This window comes from Schistocerca gregaria, unplaced genomic scaffold (genome assembly GCF_023897955.1).
Source record: "Schistocerca gregaria isolate iqSchGreg1 unplaced genomic scaffold, iqSchGreg1.2 ptg000169l, whole genome shotgun sequence".
Lineage (NCBI taxonomy): Eukaryota > Metazoa > Arthropoda > Insecta > Orthoptera > Acrididae > Schistocerca > Schistocerca gregaria.
This window is the reverse complement of record NW_026061724.1, coordinates 2,439,626-2,458,782: the sequence shown is the minus strand read 5'-3', so window position 1 is coordinate 2,458,782 and position 19,157 is coordinate 2,439,626. Positions and strand designations below refer to the sequence as shown.

The window sequence follows — 19,157 nt, the reverse complement described above, 5'->3', positions numbered from 1 at the left end:
ATAATGTCTCAAGTTTTAAAAATAATTACAATTGGTAGAATTAGTGCAATTTCTACATCAAAAATTAAAAAGATTACTGCGATTAGGAAGAATCGTATTGAGAATGGTATTCGTGCTGATCTTTTTGGATCAAACCCACATTCAACTGGTGATCTTTTTTCTCGATCATTAATTAATTTTTTTGATAGTGTTGTTGCCAGGATTATAACAATTATTGGAATAATAAATCTAATGAAAACTCTTGTTGATAGAATTAGAATTGTTTTTCTTGATTTATATCAAGCTTTCTGATTGGAAGTCAAATGTACTATTTATACTAGAAAAACAATTATCTACCTCATCAATAAATAGAGATATATAAGAATAATCATACTACGTCTACGAAGTGTCAGTATCATGCTGCTGCTTCAAATCCAAAGTGATGTCTTGGTGAAAATTGATTTATTGAGTGTCGAAGTAGACATGTTGATAAAAAGATTGTTCCAATAATTACGTGTAAACCATGGAATCCTGTTGCAACAAAGAATGTTGATCCATAAACTGCATCTGCAATGGTAAAAGGTGCTTCTCAATATTCATATGCTTGAAGTATTGTAAAGTATAGTCCTAATAACACTGTGAAGAATAATCCTTGTAATGCTTGAGTATGATTAGATTCCATTAAACTATGATGTGCTCATGTTACTGTTACTCCTGAGGCTAAAAGAATAGCTGTATTAAGTAATGGAATTTGTATAGGGTTAAAGGGTTGAATTCCTATTGGAGGTCATAGTATTCCTAGTTCAATTGTTGGTGCTAATCTTCTTCTAAAGAATGCTCAAAAAAAAGAAACGAAAAATAATACCTCTGATGCAATAAATAAAATTATTCCTCATCGTAATCCAATTGATACAAATCCTGTATGTAATCCTTGATATGTTCCTTCTCGTACTACATCTCGTCATCATTGAATTATAGTTAGTAGGGTAATTCCAAATCCAATTATGAATAAGTTAATATTAAATAGGTGGAATCATTTTGCTAGTCCTGATACTAGGACTATTGCTCCAATTGCTCCTGTTAATGGTCAAGGTCTATAGTCTACTAAGTGGAATGGGTGGTTTGAGTGAGTTGTTAACATAGGTTTAATATACTTCTCTAGAATATAGAGTTCTTAGAATTGAGAAAACATAGGCTTGAATTATTGCTACTGCTGATTCTAGAATTAATAGAAGTATTTGTCCAATAATTAGTAATGAGATTAAGTTTATTGCTATAGATGGTCCTGTGTTTCCTAATAAGGTTAATAATAAGTGTCCTGCAATTATATTTGCTGCCAACCGTACTGCTAATGTACCTGGTCGAATAACATTACTAATTGTTTCAATTAGTACTATAAATGATATTAATGCAGGCGGTGTACCTTGTGGTACAAGGTGTGTAAATATATGATTAGTATGGTTAATTCATCCAAATAATATAAATCTTAACCTTATAGGTAGGGCAATTGCAAATGTTAATGCTAAATGTCTTGTTCTAGTAAAAATATAAGGGAATAATCCTATGAAATTGTTAAATAATATTATAATAAAAATTGAGATGAAAATGAATGTTGTTCCATTAAATGATTTTGGTCCAAGAAGTGTTTTAAATTCATTATGTAAGGTTAAATTTAGTTTATTTCAGATAATGTTAATTCGTGATGGTGTAAGTCAAAATAGTGATGGGATTAATAATAGTCCTAGAAATGTTCTAGTTCAATTTAATGATAAATTAAAGATGTTAGTTGATGGGTCAAATGTTGAGAATAGATTTGTTATCATTTTCAATTTAAGTTTTTTATTTCAATTGTTCCTTTTTCTGCTCTTTTAATAAGGTTAGGTTTAAATGAGAAGAAGTTTATTTGATTAAACAAGATTAATGTAGCTGAAAATATAATGAATAGTGAGAATCATATAAGAGGGGATATTTGAGGGATTTGGATATAATTTCCCCATCAGAAGTAGTCGTTAATTTACTATTATTTGGTTTAAGAGACCACTACTTACTTTCAGTCATCTGATGAATTTCAAGGTGTACTAATTTTTTTTAGTTACTTTAGATTGACACTCTAATGTTATTTATTTTAACTAACTCCTTAAATTATCTTAGATAATCACTTAATAAATAAATTTACTGAAGTTCTTTCAATTACAATTGGTATAAATCTGTGGTTTGCTCCACAGATTTCTGAGCATTGTCCAAAGAATAATCCAGGTCGATTTATTGTGAATGTTCCTTGATTTAACCGACCTGGCGTTGCATCAATTTTAACCCCTAATGCAGGAACTGCTCATGAGTGTAGAACATCTGATGCTCTTGTTAATACTCGTACTTCTGTATTTATTGGTAGGATTGTTCGGTTATCTACATCTAGTAGTCGGAATCCATCATTTTCTAGGTCTTGTTCTGGTGTTATATAAGTGTCAAATTCTACGTCTATGAAGTCTGAATATTCATATCTTCAATATCATTGTCGTCCAATGGTTTTAATTGTAATTATTGCATCTACTGAATCATCAAGTAAATATAATAGTCGTAATGATGGAAGGGCAATAAAAATTAATGTAATTGCTGGTAAAGCTGTTCAGATTGTTTCAATTAAATGTCCATGAAGTATATTACGGTTAGTATAGGCAATAAATAATATATAACTTAGGGCATAACCTACAATTACTGTAATTAATAATAATACGACCATAGTATGATCATGAAAGAATGATAATTGCTCCATTAATGGTGAAGCTCCATCTTGAAGAGATAAATTTGATCATGTTGCCATTAATAAATATTTTCTAATAAAAGGTCAAACCTTTATTTGTAGAGCTTAAATCTACTGCACTAATCTGCCATATTAGAATCTAGAGATTAATGGTAATTCTGAGTAACTATGTTCTGCAGGAGGGTTATTTTGTAGTCATTCTGTTGATCTTCTTATGTTAGCTCTAAATATAATTGCTCGGTTTGTAATCATTCTTTCTCATATAATTACAATGAATATAATGATTCGTACAATAGAAATTGTAGACCCAATTCTTGATACTACGTTTCATGATGTATATGCGTCTGGGTAGTCAGAGTATCGTCGAGGTATTCCTGCTAATCCTAGGAAGTGTTGAGGAAAGAATGTTAAATTTACTCCAATGAATATAATTGTAAATTGGATTTTTAATCATGTATTATTTATAGTTAATCCTGTAAATAGTGGATATCATTGAATGACACCTCCTATAATTGCAAATACTGCTCCTATAGATAATACATAATGAAAGTGGGCTACTACATAATATGTATCATGTAATACAATATCAAGTGATGAATTTGCTAATACTAATCCTGTTAATCCACCAATTGTAAATAGGAAAATAAATCCTAGAGCTCATAATAATGGTGGATTGAACTTGAATTTAGTTCCATATAATGTAGCTAATCATCTAAATACCTTAATTCCTGTAGGTACAGCAATAATTATTGTTGCTGATGTAAAATATGCTCGTGTGTCAACATCCACTCCTACTGTAAATATATGATGTGCTCATACAATAAATCCTATTAGTCCAATTGATAGTATAGCATAAATTATACCTAATGTTCCAAATGATTCAATTTTTCCTCTTTCTTGACATACAATATGTGAAATAATTCCGAACCCCGGTAGAATTAAAATATAAACTTCTGGGTGTCCAAAGAATCAAAATAGATGTTGATATAGAATTGGGTCACCCCCTCCTGCAGGGTCAAAGAATGATGTATTTAAATTTCGATCTGTTAATAATATAGTAATAGCTCCTGCTAAAACTGGAAGTGAAAGAAGGAGAAGTAATGCTGTAATAGCTACAGATCATACAAATAAAGGTGTTTGATCTAAAGTTATACTTTCTGATCGTATATTAATTGCTGTTGTAATGAAATTCACTGCACCAAGAATAGATGATACACCTGCTAAGTGCAGTGAAAAAATAGCTAGATCTACAGATGCACCCCCGTGTGCAATAGCTCCTGCTAGAGGAGGGTAAACTGTTCATCCTGTACCAGCACCATTATCTACTATAGAAGATGTAAGAAGAAGGGTTAGTGAAGGTGGTAGTAATCAAAAACTTATATTATTTATTCGTGGAAATGCTATATCTGGTGCACCAATTATTAGTGGAACAAGTCAATTACCAAATCCACCAATTATAATAGGTATTACTATAAAGAAAATTATTACGAATGCGTGAGCTGTAATAATAACATTATAAATCTGGTCATCCCCAATTAGAGATCCGGGTTGGCCAAGTTCAGCACGAATAAGTATTCTTATTGATGTTCCTACTATTCCTGCTCATGCTCCAAATATGAAGTATAAAGTACCAATGTCCTTATGGTTTGTTGAGAATAATCATTTTTGCGGTAAGATGGCTGAATTTTAGGTGGTAGACTGTAAATCTACTTATGAGATGTTTTCTCTCTTATCATATTTAGGTCTTATATTCAATTATGATTCTAGACTGTAATTCTAGAGGTGTAAAATTTTACTAAGGCCTAAAAGATTATTCTTTTAATTATAACTTTGAAGGTTATTAGTTTGATTAACTTAAGTCCTTAGTATAATGAAATTAAGGTTGATGTTGAAATCAATCCTATTGTTGAAATTATTACTGTTATAGGAAGAATGATTCTTGATTTTTGGGACTTTATCTTTATAGATCATGAATTTTCTGTGTATGATATAATTAGAGCTGAGAATCTAATACGTATATAGTAGTAGAGTGTAATTGTAGTTAATACAACTATAATAGTTATAATAGTTGTTATATTGTTTTCTATTAATGATTGTATTACAATTCCTTTTGGTAAGAATCCAAGGAATGGTGGTAGTCCACCTAAAGATAATAAAGATAAGAATATTATGAATTTAATTTCGGTTTTTATATTTCTGGCTGAATAAATTTGATTAAATAATAAAACTATAATTATTCTTAATAGTGAGTAAATAATGAAGTATAGTTCTCAGATGTTTTCTCTGACTGTTAATGATCTAATTATTCAACCTAGATGTCTGATTGATGAATATGCTAAAAGTTGTCGTAAGGATGTTTGATTTAAACCTCCTATTGCCCCAATAATAATTCTTAAGATAATAATTGTTCAAATAAAAGTTCTTAATTGAATACAATAAGATAAGACCATTATTGGGGCGATTTTTTGTCATGTTATTAATGTTAAACAATTATTTCATCTTGATGCTCCTATAACTTCTGGAAATCAGAAATGGAAAGGTGCAGCTCCAATCTTTAATAATAGTCTAGATCTAATTATTATTGATGGGATAAATTCTGTTTCCCATCCCATGGGATATTTTATTTGAATCAGCAAAATTGAAAATAATAATATTGTCGATGCTATTGCTTGGACAATAAAATATTTAATTGATGATTCATTTATTATTATATTTTTATTTCTTGTTAGGAGCGGAATAAATGAAAGTAAGTTGATCTCAAGTCCTATTCAAACCCCAAATCAGGAATTTGATGAAATGGACAGGATCGTTCCTATCATTAATGTTGATACGAAGAGAAGTTTTGTAGAGTTGTTGGTCATTAAAAAGGAGAGGATTGAAACCTCTATAAATAGGGTATGAACCCATTAGCTTGTTTAGCTTACCTTTTTACATTAAGGTGTATGATGCACGTTAGTTTTTGATACTAAAGGAGGTAGTTTAATTCTATCTTCAGAGGTGGAAAAGCTTCCATTATCGGTCCCCAAAACCGGTATTTTAAATAAACTAACCCCTGAAATGATCAAAATAATAATTATATCATTATCAAATGTAATAAATATTAATTTTATTAAATTAAGACACCCAATATCAATAATGCTTTTTATTATCCTTCAAACCTTCCTAGTTGGATTAATAACAGGAACAATAATAGAAAGATATTGATTATCATATATTTTATTTTTAACATTTCTTGGTGGTATACTAGTATTATTTATTTACATTACAAGAATTGCATCAAACAAAATATTTCAGCCTAAATCAATCACTATAATTATTACATTAATAATGTGAGTATTTATCATATTAATATTAATTATTCTAGATATATCTATATTTATAGACTTTTTCAAAAACACCGAAACTATACATATTGATAATTCAATCAATTATCAAGAAATAACAATATCTTTAGAAAAATTATATAATAGACCAACATTCATTATTACAATAATAATAATAATTTATTTATTTTTAGCACTACTAGCTGTTGTTAAAATCACCAATATTAATCAGGGACCTATTCGTAAAATAAGATAATTACTAATGAATAAACCCTTACAATTAAGACATCCTTTAATTAAAATTATTAATAACTCTTTAATTGACTTACTTGCCCCAACAAATATTTCATTTTGATGAAATTTTGGATCCGTATTAGGGTTATGTTTGGTAATTCAAATCGTAACTGGACTATTTTTAGCTATACATTATACATCAAATATTGAAATAGCATTCAGTAGTGTAGTACACATCTGCCGAGACGTAAATAATGGTTGAATTATCCGAACCTTACACGCAAATGGAGCATCTATATTTTTTATTTGTATTTACTTACATGTAGGACGGGGAATTTACTATGGATCTAATATATATATACATACCTGAATAATTGGTACAGTGATTTTATTTTTAGTTATAGCAACTGCATTTATAGGATATGTCTTACCCTGAGGCCAAATATCTTTTTGAGGTACAACAGTAATTACTAATTTATTATCAGCAATCCCATACTTAGGAACAGATTTAGTCCAATGAGTATGAGGAGGATTCGCTGTTGATAATGCAACATTAAATCGATTCTTCACATTCCATTTTGTATTACCATTTATTATTGCTGCTATAGCAGCAATTCATTTATTTTTTCTTCACCAAACAGGATCTAATAATCCTCTTGGACTAAATGGAGATATTGAAAAATTTCCATTCCATCCATACTTTACCTTTAAGGATTCTATTACATTTGTAATAATAACATCATTATTAATTATACTATGTTTAATTAATCCTTGCCTATTAGGAGATCCAGATAACTTTGTACCTGCCAACCCATTAGTAACACCAGTTCACATTCAACCAGAATGATATTTCGTATTTGCATATGCAATTCTACGATCTATCCCTAATAAGTTAGGAGGTGTTATTGCATTATTTTTATCAATTAGAATCTTAATAATTTTACCATTTTATAATAAAACACCATTCCGAGGCATTCAATTTTACCCTATTAATCAAATTTTATTCTGAATTATAGTAGTTGTTGTATGCTTACTAACGTGAATTGGTAAACGACCTGTTGAAGAACCTTATATTATAACAGGTCAAATCTTAACAATTATTTACTTCACATATTTCTTAATTAATGTCCATGTCGCAAACGCATGAGATAAATTAATTAAGGAATAAAGTTAATTAGCTTAGGAAAAGCATATGTTTTGAAAACATAAAATTAGAAGTTTAACTCTTCTATTAACTTTTCTCAAAAAATTTCACTAAACAAATGAGATAAATAAAATCTTTAAACCAACAAAGAAAATAAAAAAATTCAAAGATAAAGGTAAAAAACTTTTTCAAGCTAAGTACATTAATTTATCATAACGGAACCGTGGTAATGTTCCACGAACCCAAATTAAACCAAAAGATATAATAGCAAGCTTAATAAAAAATATAAAAGAATAAAAATCACCACCCAAAAAAATTAAAGCCAATAACATTCTTATGAAGACAATTCTAGTATATTCAGCTAAAAAAATTAAAGTAAAACCACCCGCACCATACTCAATATTGAATCCTGAAACTAACTCAGGTTCCCCTTCAGCAAAATCAAAAGGAGTACGATTAGTTTCAGCTAAGCAAGAAGCAAAACAAGCTAAAGCTAAAGGAAAAGAAATAATAATAAATCAACAATAAAGCTGATAGTTTATAAAATCAAACATATTAAAACTACCAATTAAAATAATTAAAGACAATAAAATTAAAGCTAAACTAACTTCATAAGAAATTGTTTGAGCAACAGAACGAAGAGAACCTAATAATGAATAATTTGAATTAGAAGATCAACCAGCAATTATAACAGTATAAACACCTAATCTAGTACAACATAAAAAAAATAAAAATCCATAAGAAAAAGAACACATATAAGTTAAATAAGGAAAAATTACTCAAACGGCTAAAGAAATCATTAAATTAAAAACAGGGGGAAAATAATAAAGTAGGTAATTAGATATAATAGGAATTGGCTGCTCCTTACAAATTAACTTAATAGCATCTCTAAATGGCTGAGGAATTCCAACAAAACCTACCTTATTTGGACCCTTTCGAATCTGAATATAACCTAAAACCTTACGCTCTAATAAAGTTAAAAAGGCAACACTAATTAAAACACAAATAACCAATAAAAGAAAATTCAAAATAAATATAAATAAATCATAAAGTATCAATACTATTTGTAGAAAAAATCTACATAAATGATTTCTAAATTCAACACATTAATCTGTCAAAATAGTAAATAAATTAATATTAATCAATATAACAAAAAATATTTTAACCATATGGTCCTTTCGTACTAATATGGATTAACAATCTTAGGATAGAAACCGACCTGGCTCACGCCGGTCTGAACTCAGATCATGTAAGAATTTAAAGGTCGAACAGACCTAATCATTGGGCTCCTGCACCCAAAATTTTTCTTAATCCAACATCGAGGTCGCAATCTGCTTTGTCGATATGAGCTCTCAAAAACAATTACGCTGTTATCCCTAAGGTAACTTAATCTTATGATCATAAATTATGGATCAAAATAACAAACATAAATAAATGATATAATAATGAAGAGTTTATCTATTTTTCATGTCACCCCAACAAAACATCATCATTAAATATAGAAAGACAAACAAAAAACTATATAAAAGTAAAATGTCAAGCTCTATAGGGTCTTCTCGTCCTAAAGAAGAATTTAAGCTTTTTGACTCAAAAGTTAAATTCAAAAATTTATTAAGAGACAGTTGATTTCTCGTCAAGCCATTCATTCCAGCCACTAATTAAGAGACTGATGATTATGCTACCTTTGCACGGTCAAAATACCGCGGCTCTTTAAAAATACGCTCAGTGGACAGGCCAGACCTCAAAATATAAACAAGAGGACATGTTTTTGATAAACAGGCGGAAATCAATTTTGCCTAGTTCCTTATAATAAGTTCACAAGGTAAAAATTTCATACAAATAAATATACTAATTCTATCATTATTACAAAAATTTTAAAATTAAATTAAGAATCTTAATAAAAAACCTAAAATATTTATAAAATCAAAATAAAAAATAATGAACTAAAACGTAATCTTAAAGATAGCTGGTTTAAAGCTTACTATTATATTTCTATAAAATAAATTATAGGTTATTAACTTCAAAGCTTATCCCTTAAAGAATAAATAAGTTAATATTTTTACTTAAAAAATTAAATAAAAACAAATAACTTTAAAAAATTAAATTTTTTCTTAAGAAACTAGATATCTTGGGAAACGATTAACATCTCATTTCTATAAATAATTTAATAATAATTATGATACATTAACTATAAATTATTTATAAATCAACCCAAATCGAGACAAGTACAATAAATACTAAAATTTTGATAAACCCTGATACAAAAGGTACAATAAATAAAATCTACTTAAAAAAATTTAAAATAATATTTCATAAAACACTTACATTACCAATAAACTATAATTTAAAAAATCAATTCTATAAAATATACTAAGACAAAAATACAATAAAATTATTTATATTAAATAATTAAATAAACAAAAAATAAATATAATAAAATAAATAATCAAGATATCCTTATTTGCACAGAAAAATTTTCAGTGTAAATGAAACACTTTACTAATAAGTTATATCTTGAAACTCTTCCTAGATACACTTTCCAGTACATCTACTATGTTACGACTTATCTCATCTAAATTGAAGCTACTTTAAAATAAAATAGAATAATCAATAATGAGAGCGACGGGCGATGTGTACACATCTCAGAGCCAATATCAGTTAAATTAAATAAATTAAATTACTATCAAATCCACCTTCATTAACAGTATTTCACTATCAAATCCGTTATAAACAAAAATCTATTGTAACCCACCTCCTCTTAACTATAAGCTGCACCTTGACCTGAAATATTTTATAATTATAAATCTTGAGAATTATAACTCTAAAAAGATTCTCTGATAACGGAGATATACAAACAAATAAATTAAGTAGAGTAAATCGTGTATTATCAATCATGGGGTAGGTTCCTCTGAATGGAATGAGATACCGCCAAATTCTTTGGGTTTAAAGACCTTAACTAATAGTACCCTGGGAAATATAATTAACATTTAAAATAATAGGGTATCTAATCCTAGTTTATTATTTAAATTTCACAGATTCATAAAAAGGGCCACAAATAAATTTTAACATTTCACCTTACAAATTTATATTTCAACCCTAATAATATAAACAACTGTTTTAACCAATAATATTCACTTGTATCAATCGTATAACCGCGGCTGCTGGCACGAATTATGCCGATACTAAATCAATTGCTAAATCCAAAATCACTTGATAATTAACTCAAATTACTGCAAAAAGAACATTTAGTCTAACAAAACTTACATATAATACAAAGAAAAAGTGAATAAACAAGCAAGAATAAAACTTTTAAAAATAAAAAATAAGAAAATTTTAAATCTATTAATTCATGAAAAAATAAAAGATTCAAATATTTAAAGAAAAAAAAAGAAAAAAACCAGAAACATTAACAAAAAAAAAAAGAAACGCCCCTATGTATGACCACAACAACTTCTCTATTATATATAATTAAAGATTAATATGGAACATGTATAGCAATAATTGTATTATATTCTTTCTTATTTAATCTTTCTTTTCACTAATAAATAAAGAAAGATTAAATAATATAATAAATATATTTTATACAATTATGTAATTTAATATAATATGTTATTAATATGAATTCTTTTTTTATATTAAGTTAACTTTCATATATATTAGTTAAATAATCTAATTATAGATAATTTACATAATTATATTATTATAATTAATATAATTAGATGTCTGATTGATGAATATGCTAAAAGTTGTCGTAAGGATGTTTGATTTAAACCTCCTATTGCCCCAATAATAATTCTTAAGATAATAATTGTTCAAATAAAAGTTCTTAATTGAATACAAAAAGATAAGACCATTATTGGGGCGATTTTTTGTCATGTTATTAATGTTAAACAATTATTTCATCTTGATGCTCCTATAACTTCTGGAAATCAGAAATGGAAAGGTGCAGCTCCAATCTTTAATAATAGTCTAGATCTAATTATTATTGATGGGATAAATTCTGTTTCCCATCCCATAGGATATTTTATTTGAATCTGCAAAATTGAAAATAATAATATTGTCGATGCAATTGCTTGGACAATAAAATATTTAATTGATGATTCATTTATTATTATATTTTTATTTCTTGTTATAACTAAAAATAAAATCACTGTACCAATTATTCAGGTATGTATATATATATAAGATCCATAGTAAATTCCCCGTCCTACATGTAAGTAAATACAAATAAAAAATATAGATGCTCCATTTGCGTGTAAGGTTCGGATAATTCAACCATTATTTACGTCTCGGCAGATGTGTACTACACTACTGAATGCTATTTCAATATTTGATGTATAATGTATAGCTAAAAATAGTCCAGTTACGATTTGAATTACCAAACATAACCCTAATAGGGATCCAAAATTTCATCAAAATGAAATATTTGTTGGGGCAGGTAAGTCAATTAAAGAGTTATTAATAATTTTAATTAAAGGATGTCTTAATCGTAAGGGTTTATTCATTAGTAATTATCTTATTTTACGAATAGGTCCCTGATTAATATTGGTGATTTTAACAACTGCTAGTAGTGCTAAAAATAAATAAATTATTATTATTATTGTAATAATGAATGTTGGTCTATTATATAATTTTTCTAAAGATATTGTTATTTCTTGATAATTGATTGAATTATCAATATTTATAGTTTCGGTGTTTTTGAAAAAGTCTATAAATATAGATATATCTAGAATAATTAATATTAATATGATAAATACTCACATTATTAATGTAATAATTATAGTGATTGATTTAGGCTGAAATATTTCGTTTGATGCAATTCTTGTAATGTAAATAAATAATACTAGTATACCACCAAGAAATGTTAAAAATAAAATATATGATAATCAATATCTTTCTATTATTGTTCCTGTTATTAATCCAACTAGGAAGGTTTGAAGGATAATAAAAAGCATTATTGATATTGGGTGTCTTAATTTAATAAAATTAATATTTATTACATTTGATAATGATATAATTATTATTTTGATCATTTCAGGGGTTAGTTTATTTAAAATACCGGTTTTGGGGACCGATGATGGAAGCTTTTCCACCTCTGAAGTTTTAAAAGTGGGGGCTGGACTTATTTCCGGTTTACAAGACCGGCGTTTTTTTTAAACTATTAAAACTAATGTTTATATTCTCTATTTTTACTTCTTTATTGATTTATTTTGCTGGTGTTTATGTTTTTTCTTCTAAACGTAAACATTTATTAATGGTTCTTTTGAGATTAGAATATATTGTTCTTTCTTTATTTATGTTAGTTATTGTTTTTCTTATTGAGTTTGATTATGATTATTTTTTTCCTGTTATTTTTTTAGTTTTTTCTGTTTGTGAGGGTGCTTTAGGTCTTTCTATTTTAGTTTCAATAATTCGTTCTCATGGTAATGATTTTTTTAATTCTTTTGGTTTATCTTTATGTTAAAGTATTTATTTATAACTATTTTTTTGATCCCTCTTTGTTTATTAAATAATTGTTGATGGTTGGTTCATTCTTCAATGTTTCTGTCGGGTTTTGTTTTTATAATTTGTGTTTATTCATATGCTGATTTGAATATAATTAGATATTATTTTGGTATTGATTATTTTTCTTTTAGTTTAATTTTACTTAGTTTTTGGATTTGTTCTTTAATAATCACTGCTAGAGGTTCAGTTTATTTAAGTTCATATCATTCTAATTTTTTGTTTTTATGGTTTTGATTTTAATAATTATGCTTTATTGTTCATTTGCTAGATTAAGTCTTCTTTCTTTTTATATTTTTTTTGAGGCTAGATTAGTTCCTACTTTACTTTTAATTTTGGGTTGGGGTTATCAACCTGAGCGTTTGCAGGCTGGTGTTTATTTAATTTTTTATACTTTGGTTGCTAGATTACCTTTATTATTAGTTTTATTTAAGGTTTATGATTTTTCTAATACCTTATATTTTCCTTTATTGGTTGATTTTGGTTCTTATTATTTTATGTTTTATGTATTTATAATTTTGGCTTTTTTAGTTAAGATACCTATGTTTTTGGTTCATTTATGACTTCCTAAGGCTCATGTAGAGGCCCCTATTTCAGGTAGAATAATTCTTGCTGGTGTTTTATTAAAGTTAGGTGGTTATGGTATTTTTCGTGTTATAAAGGTTATTTCTTATTTGGGTTTAAAGTTTAATTATTTTTGATTGTCTTTAGGTTTATCTGGGGGTGTTATTGTAAGATTTATTTGTTTTCGTCAGGTTGATTTAAAGTCTTTAATTGCATATTCTTCTGTTGCTCATATAAGAATGGTTATTGGTGGATTGATGACTATGAATTGATGAGGTTGTGTAGGTTCTCTTTCTCTAATGGTTGGTCATGGTTTATGTTCTTCTGGTTTATTTTGTTTATCTAATATTATTTATGATCGTTTAGGTAGACGAAGATTATTAATTAACAAGGGTATAATTAATTTGATGCCAAGAATGGCTTTATGATGATTTCTTTTAAGATCATCAAATATGGCTGCTCCTCCTTCTTTAAATTTGGTAGGTGAAATTAGATTATTAAATAGAATTATATCTTGATCTTCTTTTAGATTCTTTGCTTTGATTTTTTTATCTTTTTTTAGAGCTGTTTATACTTTGTATATATATTCTTATTCTCAGCATGGGAATTATTATTCTGGTGTTTATACTTGTTCTCTTGGTTATTTTCGTGAATATCATCTTTTACTTTTACATTGATTGCCTTTAAATATTCTCTGTTTAAAGGGTGAATATTTCTTTGTTTAGTTTGCTTAAGTATTTTAATTAAAAATATTGTTTTGTGGAATCAATGATATGAAGTTTTTCATCTTAGGCCGTGAATTTATTTTCTATTTGTTCTTTGAGTTTTTTTTTCTTTGTTTATTTCGAGAACTATAATTTTTATTTTAGGTATTTATTATTTAATAATTGATTATAGAGTTTTTGTTGAGTGAGAGCTTTTCAATTTAAATGGTTCTATAGTTGTTATAACTTTAATTTTGGATTGAATATCTCTTATTTTTATATCTTTTGTTATATATATTTCTTCTTTGGTTATTTATTATAGAGAGGATTATATATCTGGTGAAAAGAATATAAATCGTTTTATTATTATTGTTTTAATATTTATTCTTTCTATAGGTTTTTTAATTATTAGTCCTAATTTAATTAGAATTTTATTAGGTTGAGATGGTTTAGGTTTAGTTTCTTATTGTTTGGTATTTTATTATCAAAATGTAAAATCTTATAGTGCTGGTATATTAACTGCACTTTCTAATCGTATTGGTGATGTTGCTATTTTAATTTCTATTGCATGAATGTTAAATTTTGGTGGTTGAAATTATATTTATTATTATGATTTTATTTCTAATTCTTTTGAAAAAAAGCTCATTACTATATTAATTGTTTTAGCAGCTATAACTAAGAGAGCTCAGATTCCTTTCTCTTCATGACTTCCTGCTGCTATAGCAGCTCCTACTCCTGTTTCTGCTTTAGTTCATTCTTCTACTCTTGTTACTGCTGGTGTTTATTTATTAATTCGTTTTAGACCAATATTGGATACTTATAATTGTGGTTGATTTTTACTTTTAATTGGTTGTATAACTATATTTATGGCTGGATTGGGCGCTAATTTTGAGTTTGATTTAAAGAAGATTATTGCTCTTTCTACTTTAAGACAACTTGGTTTAATAATAAGAATTTTGGCTATAGGTTATCCAAAGCTTGCATTTTTTCATTTATTGGCTCATGCTTTATTTAAGGCATTATTATTTATATGTGCAGGTTCAATAATTCATAATTTGAAGGATTCTCAGGATATTCGTTTTATAGGATCAATTGTTAATTTCATACCTTTAACTTCAGTTTGTTTTAATGTTTCTAGTTTATCTTTGTGTGGAATACCTTTTTTAGCGGGATTTTATTCAAAGGATTTAATTCTTGAGATGGTTTGTTTAAGATGAATTAATTGTTTAATTTTTTTTCTTTATTTTTTTTCTACTGGTTTAACTGCTTCTTATTCTTTTCGTTTGTTTTATTATTCAATATCTGGTGATAATAATTTTTATTCTAGATTTTCTTTTGATGATAAGGGTTATTATATTTCATTTGGAATAATTGGTCTATTGTTTGTTGCTGTTTTTGGTGGTAGTCTTTTATCTTGATTAATTTTTCCTATTCCTCATGTGATTGCTTTACCTTATTATTTAAAGTTTTTAACTATTACAGTTGTTATTTTAGGTGCTTATTTAGGTTATCTTATTTCTAATTTTGATTTTTCTCATAATTTATTTTCTTTAAGTATACTTTCTTTTGTTAGATTTGCTGGTTCTATATGATTTATACCTTTTCTTTCAACTAAGTTTATTAGATATATTCCTTTAAAAATAGGTTATTATTCATCTAAGTCATTTGATTATGGTTGAGGTGAATTACTTGGTGGTCAAGGTTTATATAGATTATTTATTTATTTAATTGGTTATATTCAAGGTTGATATGATTCTAATTTCAAGATTTATCTTTTAACTTTTATTTTTTGAATATTTATTTTGGTAATATTGTTTTTCGTTTACTTAAATAGCTTATAATTAGAGCGTGACACTGAAGATGTTAAGGAAGTATTTTTACTTTTAAGTATTTATAAATATAGATATATTATTTTTACAGTGAAAATGTAATGTTTTATTTAAACTATATAAATTTTAGAAATGTTAACGGAGTTTAACCGCTAATATAAAAAGTTAGCAGCTTTCATATTGGCTTTACATTTCCTTAATTGGAACTATTATAGTTCAATTATATTATTAACAGTAATACGCCTCTTTTTGGCTTCAATTAATAAGAATAAGGGTAGTACATACCAATCTTCCAGGTCGAAACTGACTGCAATATTTCGCTTCTTATTCTATTTAAGGTTGATTGATAATATCAATACTTTTTGAATGCAACCTAAATGTTATATTTAACTACAACCCTTTATTCTGCTCATTGTAATGCTCCTTGGTTTCATTCATGGTATAGTCCTCCTAATAGAACTAGAATAAAAAATATTGTTGATACTGTTCAGATTATAATGTCTCAAGTTTTAAAAATAATTACAATTGGTAGAATTAGTGCAATTTCTACATCAAAAATTAAAAAGATTACTGCGATTAGGAAGAATCGTATTGAGAATGGTATTCGTGCTGATCTTTTTGGATCAAACCCACATTCAACTGGTGATCTTTTTTCTCGATCATTAATTAATTTTTTTGATAGTGTTGTTGCCAGGATTATAACAATTATTGGAATAATAAATCTAATGAAAACTCTTGTTGATAGAATTAGAATTGTTTTTCTTGATTTATATCAAGCTTTCTGATTGGAAGTCAAATGTACTATTTATACTAGAAAAACAATTATCTACCTCATCAATAAATAGAGATATATAAGAATAATCATACTACGTCTACGAAGTGTCAGTATCATGCTGCTGCTTCAAATCCAAAGTGATGTCTTGGTGAAAATTGATTTATTGAGTGTCGAAGTAGACATGTTGATAAAAAGATTGTTCCAATAATTACGTGTAAACCATGGAATCCTGTTGCAACAAAGAATGTTGATCCATAAACTGCATCTGCAATGGTAAAAGGTGCTTCTCAATATTCATATGCTTGAAGTATTGTAAAGTATAGTCCTAATAACACTGTGAAGAATAATCCTTGTAATGCTTGAGTATGATTAGATTCCATTAAACTATGATGTGCTCATGTTACTGTTACTCCTGAGGCTAAAAGAATAGCTGTATTAAGTAATGGAATTTGTATAGGGTTAAAGGGTTGAATTCCTATTGGAGGTCATAGTATTCCTAGTTCAATTGTTGGTGCTAATCTTCTTCTAAAGAATGCTCAAAAAAAAGAAACGAAAAATAATACCTCTGATGCAATAAATAAAATTATTCCTCATCGTAATCCAATTGATACAAATCCTGTATGTAATCCTTGATATGTTCCTTCTCGTACTACATCTCGTCATCATTGAATTATAGTTAGTAGGGTAATTCCAAATCCAATTATGAATAAGTTAATATTAAATAGGTGGAATCATTTTGCTAGTCCTGATACTAGGACTATTGCTCCAATTGCTCCTGTTAATGGTCAAGGTCTATAGTCTACTAAGTGGAATGGGTGGTTTGAGTGAGTTGTTAACATAGGTTTAATATACTTCTCTAGAATATAGAGTTCTTAGAATTGAGAAAACATAGGCTTGAATTATTGCTACTGCTGATTCTAGAATTAATAGAAGTATTTGTCCAATAATTAGTAATGAGATTAAGTTTATTGCTATAGATGGTCCTGTGTTTCCTAATAAGGTTAATAATAAGTGTCCTGCAATTATATTTGCTGCCAACCGTACTGCTAATGTACCTGGTCGAATAACATTACTAATTGTTTCAATTAGTACTATAAATGATATTAATGCAGGCGGTGTACCTTGTGGTACAAGGTGTGTAAATATATGATTAGTATGGTTAATTCATCCAAATAATATAAATCTTAACCTTATAGGTAGGGCAATTGCAAATGTTAATGCTAAATGTCTTGTTCTAGTAAAAATATAAGGGAATAATCCTATGAAATTGTTAAATAATATTATAATAAAAATTGAGATGAAAATGAATGTTGTTCCATTAAATGATTTTGGTCCAAGAAGTGTTTTAAATTCATTATGTAAGGTTAAATTTAGTTTATTTCAGATAATGTTAATTCGTGATGGTGTAAGTCAAAATAGTGATGGGATTAATAATAGTCCTAGAAATGTTCTAGTTCAATTTAATGATAAATTAAAGATGTTAGTTGATGGGTCAAATGTTGAGAATAGATTTGTTATCATTTTCAATTTAAGTTTTTTATTTCAATTGTTCCTTTTTCTGCTCTTTTAATAAGGTTAGGTTTAAATGAGAAGAAGTTTATTTGATTAAACAAGATTAATGTAGCTGAAAATATAATGAATAGTGAGAATCATATAAGAGGGGATATTTGAGGGATTTGGATATAATTTCCCCATCAGAAGTAGTCGTTAATTTACTATTATTTGGTTTAAGAGACCACTACTTACTTTCAGTCATCTGATGAATTTCAAGGTGTACTAATTTTTTTTAGTTACTTTAGATTGACACTCTAATGTTATTTATTTTAACTAACTCCTTAAATTATCTTAGATAATCACTTAATAAATAAATTTACTGAAGTTCTTTCAATTACAATTGGTATAAATCTGTGGTTTGCTCCACAGATTTCTGAGCATTGTCCAAAGAATAATCCAGGTCGATTTATTGTGAATGTTCCTTGATTTAACCGACCTGGCGTTGCATCAATTTTAACCCCTAATGCAGGAACTGCTCATGAGTGTAGAACATCTGATGCTCTTGTTAATACTCGTACTTCTGTATTTATTGGTAGGATTGTTCGGTTATCTACATCTAGTAGTCGGAATCCATCATTTTCTAGGTCTTGTTCTGGTGTTATATAAGTGTCAAATTCTACGTCTATGAAGTCTGAATATTCATATCTTCAATATCATTGTCGTCCAATGGTTTTAATTGTAATTATTGCATCTACTGAATCATCAAGTAAATATAATAGTCGTAATGATGGAAGGGCAATAAAAATTAATGTAATTGCTGGTAAAGCTGTTCAGATTGTTTCAATTAA

The 19,157-nt window shown here is 27.4% G+C and overlaps 1 protein-coding gene and 2 long non-coding RNA genes across 3 annotated transcripts in view; 1 reads left to right on the top strand and 2 right to left on the bottom strand.

The window, feature by feature from the left end:
* The window catches only part of LOC126302228 (uncharacterized), a 54,486-nt gene extending 44,605 nt beyond the window's left edge, over positions 1 to 9,881 (bottom strand). The window contains exon 1 of the long non-coding RNA XR_007553133.1: positions 9,182 to 9,881. This is a non-coding gene — a long non-coding RNA (uncharacterized LOC126302228). The remainder of the gene's footprint in view (positions 1 to 9,181) is intronic.
* Positions 1 to 19,157, bottom strand: part of LOC126302212 (NADH-ubiquinone oxidoreductase chain 5-like) — a 219,170-nt gene that overhangs the window by 55,122 nt on the left and 144,891 nt on the right. The window lies entirely within an intron of this gene.
* LOC126302224 (uncharacterized) overlaps positions 8,571 to 19,157 on the top strand; it is a 132,040-nt gene continuing 121,453 nt past the window's right edge. The window contains exon 1 of the long non-coding RNA XR_007553129.1: positions 8,571 to 8,764. This is a non-coding gene — a long non-coding RNA (uncharacterized LOC126302224). The remainder of the gene's footprint in view (positions 8,765 to 19,157) is intronic.